The following is an 8,814-nucleotide window of genomic DNA, read 5'->3' as shown; positions in this document are numbered from 1 at the left end:
TATATATATATATATATATCACTCAATGCTAATCCCTGTATATTTATGATGATAAATGGTTTTACCGATAAAGGTTTTTTCATACTGAACTACTTGGCAAAATTGTTAATTATTAATTCTATTATTAATGAACGATTCCCTGCCCTTATTCTTGTATATATATATGTATATGTATATATTGTTGATGTTCTTGTTATTATTTAAAACAGTTTGATTCAACCCCATGCAACTTTCATTGGCTCATTACTGCAACCTAGCTCATCAGGCACAAGTGACTGAATTGCATGAATCCGACAAGCTAAGGTTCCTGTAACAAGCCTAAGAAACTTTGTGGCCTGAATCAAACTGTTTTGAATAATAATATATGTAACTCCAACTTAATGTGTTGAGTTCCACTTTCTTTTGTGTGTGTGTGTGTGTGTGTGTGTGTATGTATATATATATATATACACACACACACACTTTAGTAATGTAATTACATGTGGCCTGTTGGTGATTTCTTCTCCTCCTCCTCCTCCTCCTCCTCCTTCTTTGGACTTTTCCCTTTCTCCTTTCCAGTGAAGAGCTATTCACAAAACATTAAACTCTCTCCTTTCACCGAGCTTCAAGCTACTCTTTTACTTGTTTCAGTCATTTGACTGCGGCCATGCTGGGGCACCGCCTTTAGTCGAGCATATCGACCCCAGGACTTAATCTTTGGATGCCTAGTACTTATTCTATCGGTATCTTTTTGCCAAACCGCTAAGTTACAGGGACGTAAACACACCACCACCATCGGTTGTCAAGCAATGTTGGGGGGACAAATACAGACACACAAACATATACACACACAAAGATATATATATATATATATATATATATATATATATATATATATATATACATATATATGACAGGTTTCTTTTAGTTTGTGTCTACCAAATCCACTCACAAGGCTTTGGTCGGCCCAAGGCTATTTTAGAAGACACTTGCTCAAGGTGCAGTGGGAATGAACCTGGAACCATGTTGTTGGTAAGCGAGCTACTTAACACACTGCCACTCCTGCGCCAAAGTGTGAGACGCTTACAGCACCTAGGGTTCCCAAGCGGTCACCCATCTAAGTACTAACTAGGCTCGATGTTGCTTAACTTCGGTGATCGGACGAGAAGCGGTGCTTTCAACGTGATATGGCCATAAGCTAAAATACTTCTTGTGCATATCTTCATGTTTGTTGTTTTTCTTCTTTTTTTCATCATCATTTAGCATCTGTTTTCCATATTGGCATGGGTTAGACAGTTTGACAAACTATTAAACCAGAGAGCTGCACCTGACTCCAGTCTATTTTGGCTTGGTTTCTACAGCTAGATGCCCTTCCTAACATCAACCACGCAACACTATTGGATGCCTTTAACGTTAAGTGGTGGTGAGGGGGAACAAACACAGACACAAAGATACACATGTGTGTATATGTGACAGGCTTCTTTCAGTTTCCATCTACCAAAGTCACTCACAAGGCCTTGGTCGGCTCAAGGCTATAATAGAAGACACTTGCCCAAGGTACTATGCAGTGGGACTGAACCCAGAACCGTGTATATATCATCATCATAATTTTGTATGTGCTTTCCATGTTAGCATGGGTTGGACCATTTGGTAGGCGCCAACAGATGAGAGGACCATATCTTGCTCTGTGTGTGTGTACACACGTGAGAGGGGAGGAGAGAAAGAGGGGAGAGGGAGAGAGAGAGGAAGATGAAATAGAATGACTAAAATGGATGACTGAGATGATGGATAAAAGAAGAGCTAGAGAATATAACAAAGGTGATTAAAAAGGTGAAGGCTGTAAAGAAAAGTATCAATTTATTCAGGTATAATAACCAGTAGAGCTAATATCTTTGTGAAATGAAAAGCAGAGGAATTCAAAACAGAATTGCAATGTAGGAAGCCAAAATCCACCTCATTACCACAACAGTCATTATCATTACTATAATTGTTATTATCATCATCAAGCTCCATTACCACCACCACCACCACCACCACTGCCAACACCATTACTACCACCATTACCACCACCATTACCACCACCATTGTCCCCACTACAATTGCCACCAATACCAAAACCCCACCACCACCACCACCACAACAGCAACAACAACAATGATGGCAAGACAAGGAACAAATGTTCCACTACTATTATCTAATGCATTTCATACTCAGCCAAGCATTCCGTGTTCTTTAATTCATGTCAGCTCATGCCAGAGCCCACTCTGATGTAATATTTAAAGTTTTGCTTTGTAGTCAGTCTTCTCAGAGAGCCTATTGTATTTTTGTCCCCTCCCCTTCCTTTTTTAACACTGGCTATACATTGATGAGTTTATGGTTATTCTCTTCCTGCATACCAAACAAGATCACTTTGCCTTTTACGACCCCTACCACAAATAAGCAGTTTGAATCTTTGTTTTAGTAACCTTTGGCTTTTCAGACTGTAGTGTACTTCTCATAATTTCAAGCTTCTGTAGTTTTGCAGATTCTAAACTGAGAACCATGTCATCATCATGCAATTCTGTCTGATAGGCATCCAAATCTGATTTCCTGTGCAATTTCCAGAAAGGATCACACTGAGATATCAGTTGGACATTGACATATCAGTAAATATATAATATACTGGGAATGTTACAACATATAATTACAAGCAGTGGGTAGCTCTTGATATCTCTGCAATGGAAGAGATATCAACAAGAATATGTTTATATTTGTTTTAAGTCATACAATGTTGTTAAAAAAACAAAAACAAAACATCAGTTTATCTTAATACAAATTAAAAAATAATCACTATGTGTGTTTGTGTGTATATATATATATTTATGTGTGTCTGTGTGTGTATATATATGTATGTATGTATTTATGTGTGTTAAAGGAATTTAAATTAAATCTTATCAAGCATGAACAACTTGAGAAATTTTTGTGAAGGCCTTGATGTGAATTTGCCTGAATATTTTGGCGTACAGCCCAATTTAACATGTAACAAGTTGGATGTGACTGTGTAAGGAAGGTAGGCATTGGAAGTCATCAGAGAATAGGTACAGACAAGGAAGTTTGTTAACTATGCACTATATGGCATGTCTAAGATAGCGAGCTGGCAGAAATGTTAGCATGCCAGGCAAAATGCTTAGCGGTATTCCGCTTATTTTTATGCTCTGAGTTCAAATTTTGCCAAGGTCAATAAATTAAGTACCAGTTGCATACTGGAGTCGATCTAACTGACTGGCCCCCTCCCCAAAAATTTCAGGCCTTGTGCCTAGAGTAGAAAAGATTATATGGTATCTCTACTTGCAGCTGAGTATGAAAAAGAATGCGTGTCCAGAGGTTTACCAAAACAATACTGCAACAACTAATGCACAAGGTACTCATCAATGCCACATCATCATTTCGTTTAACATCCGCTTTCCATGCTAGCATGGGTTGGACGATTTGACTGAGGACTGGCGAACCAGATGGCTGCACCAGGCTCCAATCTGATCTGGCAGAGTTTCTACAGCTGGATGCCCTTCCTAATGCCAACCACTCTGAGAGTGTAGTGGGTGCTTTTACGTGCCACCGGCACGAGGGCCAGTCAGGCGGTACTGGCAACGGCCATGCTCAAATGGTGTTTTTTACATGCCGTCTGCACAGGAGCCAGTCCAGCGGCACTGGCAACGGCCTCACTCAAATGTTTTTTCACGTGCCAGTAAGGCCACATCTTCACAAAAGAGTACAAGTCCCAAGCAGGATTAAAAATTCACTTTTGTGCTGTTATCTTGTAGAGAACAATCAAGCAAAGGCGTGACTTGAAATTAAGTTGTAATTGCCGTGTGTGTTGAACATGTAACTGTATTTTAGTTTATAATTAAAGATCGCTGGCACCATCTTCTGAATAAAATGATATTGGCACATTGCTGCTGTGTTTTGTAGTTGGCATTAAAAGATCATGGGAATCATGTTGTAACTGATAAAATCATGATTACTAAATTCAACATTGTTTGGTTATCTTAAGAGAGATATCAAGCAGACTCATTTCAATCCTATGAAACCAGCTTGAGATCCAATCTTTTGCTATCAAAGAAAATGTTGTATATAAAGATAAGGTACTTACATCTATCTTAGCTAATTTTTTTTTTATTTATGTTGTATAGCACAATATAACATGGAAACAAAACAGTGCTAATGCACCAGTAATATATTAGCTGCCAAGAATTTGTCATATATGTATAAATGACTTAGGTCCTTAATAATAGCGGGTTTATTAGCAAAATAGCTGCAGATGGTGAAAGAAAGTACTTAGTTGCTGATGAAATCCCAACACAAGATGGGATCTAGTCTGGCTAATCTCCCTCTTTTTCTTTTATGAAGATGTTTATAAAGACAAGTTGATCTATACATACAGTGATAATTAAAAATCTTTAACTATATTATGTTGTCCTGTGCACACACTCACATACACATTTTCACTCAGACTGAAGAATCAAATGTTGAAACTGCTAGTCATTGTAATGTATTGCTTTTTTTCTTCTTCTGATTTTCAAAATATGTATAACTCTATTGCTGTTGATTTGATTAAAGATGGCAGTGATTCTCTTTTTTTGTTAACCATTAATTTTCTTAACATTAGTTTCAAGGTTCATCCAAGGCTGGGACCACAGGCCAAACGTCCCCTACCCAATTCAGGATCACAACATATAAGTACACTGCTGCATAATTTCTTTTCCTCAACAGGCCCTGCCCTGTTTAACATTGTCCCGAAACAGATAAAAGAAGAAAAGGATCCTATCAGCTTTAAACGGAGTCTAGACAGATTTCTTCAAGGAATACCAGACAAGCCACCCATACCTGGATACAACTCACTCAATAAGAACTCACTACTTGAATGGATGATAAACAAAACTTAACTGTAAAAAGGATTTAGATAATCCTACCAGGTGGTGCTATTAAGTTAGACATGGCCTGGACCAATCTTTGGTTGAAACATATAAGTTTATCTAAGTTTATATTACTCTCTTTCACCCTTGCCTTTATTGCTCATCTTGTTCACCATATATTGCATTGTTTAATCTGTGTCTTTATTGTCTATCTATGTTCTGCATCCAACACATTCTTTTGCCCATGCCTGTTACACATCTCTCACTCACTTCCTCCTTTTCTCAATTCTCACCATACTATGCTTTCAGTTTAACTAAGTGTAGCTCAGCAGTGCATCTCTCCAGCCAGGATATCACTGCACCTTTTCTTACCCTTTTTCCATCACTCCCTGTGCCACTTATTGGTACAGAATCTACCTATTTTCCATTCACCATGTCACCACCATCATTTCTAAACCCTTTGAACCGAGCTGATTGCTTATGTGTAGATGGCTACACTGGACCATCTTATACTCACTTTAGTTTACCTTCACCCTCTCCTCCTGTGCTACTCTGTCTACCAACATGCTCTTATTTCTTTTCAACCACACATCTTGAGTCTCTGCCATCACTCTATCTCCTGTCATCTACCTGCCATCTCAGTCATGTTACCTGGAATATACATACCTATTCAGAATACTGTGCGCATGTACTCCTATCACTCATCTCAGATTCTGCTATCAGTCAGGCCTTTATCACTCATATATTTCCTTCTCTCTGTAAAGAGGTGGGCAAGTATGCAGAGACATGAAACTTCAAAGTGTCTTTAGTTGTGATGTGGACATGGTTACCTCCCTAGTGCTGGTGCCATGGGAAAGCACTCAGTACAAAATGAATTGTTCCTCCTTGTTAGCACTTCATTCTTCCTATCAAAAATATACTATATAAATAGAATAAACTGACACTGTATACACACGCACACACATCTTTTTATTAGATCCACTCATTGTTGTTCTTTGTGTCAAAAACAGTAATTATCGTATATATTGATTTATTTTCTTCTGTACACCTTTTTATACCTGTTAATGATACTTCATAAAAAGAAATTACGATTACTTAATGCACTATGAGTGAGTAGATATTCATATATGTTTGTGTAGGCATAGCTTTGTGGTGAAGAATCTCACTTTGCAACCACGTGGTTTCAGTTTCAGTCTCACTGCGTGGCACCTTGGGCAAGTGTCTTCTCTTATAACCTTGGACCGAACAATGCTTTGTATTTGAATATGGTTGACAGAAACTGTGTGGAAGCCCATTGCGTGTGTGTGTGTGTCTTTGCATTTGTGTTTATCCCCTCCACAAATACAAATGCAACCAGTGTTGGTTTGTTTATGTCACCATAACTTAGCAGTTTGAAAAAATAAACTGATAGAGTAAGTAAAATAAGTACCGGAGTCAGTTTGTTTGACTAAAATGCTTAAGGCAGTGCTTCAGCCTGGCTGGAGTGATATGATTAAAACAAGTAACAGATAAAAGACAAATAAGCCCAGGCATGGCAGTGTGGTCAGAAGCTTCCCAACTACATGATCCTGGATTCAGTCCCACCGCATGCTACTTGAGTAAGTGTTTTGTACTATAGCCCTGGGCTGACCAAAGCCTTGTGAGTGGATTTGACAGAGAGAAAGAAACTCATCCGAAAGAAGCCCATCGTATACATATATATATGTATACATATCTATATGTGTGTATGTTTTTGTATTTGTCCCCCACCGACACTTGACAACCGGTGTTGGTTGGTTTACGTCCTCGGTAACTTAGCAGCTAAGCGGTAGAGATCGATAGAATAAGTACCAGGCTTAGAAAAAAAAAGACAAGTCCTGGAGTTGATTTGTTAGGCAGTGCCCCAGCAGGGCCACAGTCTAATGACCGAAACAAATAAATGGGTTGATGTTGACATTATTACCCGGAAACGAAATCGAAAAAAAAAAATAGTGCAACAGGTGTGAAAAAAGGTGTAGGAAACGAATATGAAAACAAAAATTCCAGGAAAGTAACGAGGGTGGGGAGGCCTTCGGAAAATTCACAAGATCCAATGCTTTTCCCTCATAACTTATAGGAAAATAGTTTTTTTTAATGAAATTTTATATTAATACCTTTCAAACGGTATAGGTTACGATTACAAAGAAATTTGTGAAGAAAATCTTTTCTGATGGGGTGGGAAGAGGACTTCGGAAAATTCACAAGATTAACAAGATCAGAGTTTTTTTTTCCCTCGTAATTTTGAGGAAAATATAATCCTTTTGAAATCGCAAATTAGGCTTTTCCTCAGGAACTTGGATGCTAAACATCTCTTTGAAGGGTTCGGGTCCTTACTTTTACTATACACACACACACACATATATATATGTATAGTAGAAGTAAGGACCCGAACCCTTCAAAAGTATGTTTAGCATCTAAGTTCCTGAGGAAAAGCTTAATTTGTGATTTCAAAAGGATTATATTTTCCTCAAAGTTTCGAGGGAAAAACTTGGATCTTGTGAATTTTCCGAAGTCCTCTACCCCCTCCTCGTTTCTTTCTGCACATTTTTGTTTTCAGATTCATTTCCTACGTGGGTGTGAAGTAGAAAGATATCCATTTTCCTCAAAGTTACGAAGGAAAAATATCTGATCTTGTGAATTCTCCGATGTCCTCTCCCCATCTCCTCGGACAAAATTTTCCCCACAAATTTCTTTGTAATCGTAATCTATACCGTTTGAAAGGTATTTATATAAAATTACACTAAAAAACCTCCATTTTCCTAAAAGTTATGAGGGAAGAACATCGGATCTCGTGAATTTTCCGAAGGCCTCTCCTCACCCCCCCCCCGTTGCTTTCCCGGAATTTTTGTTTTCATGTTCGTCTCCTACACCGTTTTTTACACCCGTTGCATTTTTTTTTCCGATGAATGATGTAAGAAAAAAATACCTGTGAAGTTGTCACAGCCTATGATACTACGGGACTCTTAAATATGATCTGTAATACTATTCAATGCCCCACTTCCACATGACGCTCAGATGCAGGATTAGTTTCCAGCCTGTGCAGGCCTTTAGTGACATGTAATATTGATATCGTTGATGTTTGCTCTGAATATCGCAGTCGACAACTGGATTGTCGACCACTACTGGAAAATAATATCTATACGAGTGGGAAGTGAATTAACGGAGAGTTACATTCTAGGAAGGAAGGATTAGGCTTAATGATTTAATACTAGGTGAGGGTAAGGTGAGTATGGAGATGATGAAAACAGTTGGTAGTTGTTGATAAAAGGAAAAAAGATGTGTCGTGTTGCCCTGGGTGTTTGCGTTATGCAACTCACCACCTACGCACACGATCAAACACCCTCACAGATACACACACGAACGAACGTATATACATACACACACTTCAGTATTACGTAACTAGCTACCTACCTACTTGTATGTATATGTGTTAGAGTCTAACAGTTAGACAACTAGCTACATACACACGCGCACGTGTGTATGTGTTATGTAAGTAGCTACTTACATGATTATACACACGCAAACAGAGACATACACAAACACGACAAATTCATCATAGCAACTAATTTATTTATTTATTTTTCTTAAATAATTTATCATATTCGTGCGAGTGTTTATAAATAGAATTCTGTTAGAATACTTAAAAATACGAGAACATCATAAAAGAATAGAAGCTTTTTTTATTATTTTTTTTTGTATTTATTGGTCAAATTATATTTCTTAAAATCACGCTAGACGGAGAGTGTAATGTCAAGATAACAACAGGCGTTAAATATAGATTACAGTGTGCTATTCTTAGAACATGGATAGTCTTTGGTTAGCTGATTGGCTAATATAAATAGAGATCTTAAAATAGAACTGTAGAACATAAATGGAAGGTTGATTCATTTTTAAACATACATACATTTATGTATGTATATATATA

At 37.8% G+C, this 8,814-nt stretch overlaps 1 protein-coding gene and 1 non-coding gene across 7 annotated transcripts in view; one reads left to right on the top strand and one right to left on the bottom strand.

The window, feature by feature from the left end:
• Positions 1-8,814, top strand: part of LOC106883075 (uncharacterized) — a 322,884-nt gene that overhangs the window by 211,922 nt on the left and 102,148 nt on the right. The window lies entirely within an intron of this gene.
• On the bottom strand, positions 1,060-1,178 carry LOC128247703 (5S ribosomal RNA). The gene has a single exon (XR_008264071.1). It is a non-coding gene; the product is annotated as a 5S ribosomal RNA (ribosomal RNA).

The sequence above is a fragment of the Octopus bimaculoides genome, chromosome 4 (assembly GCF_001194135.2).
Source record: "Octopus bimaculoides isolate UCB-OBI-ISO-001 chromosome 4, ASM119413v2, whole genome shotgun sequence".
Lineage (NCBI taxonomy): Eukaryota > Metazoa > Mollusca > Cephalopoda > Octopoda > Octopodidae > Octopus > Octopus bimaculoides.
Note: the sequence above shows the minus strand (reverse complement) of the source record. Positions and strands in the feature narration are given on the sequence as shown.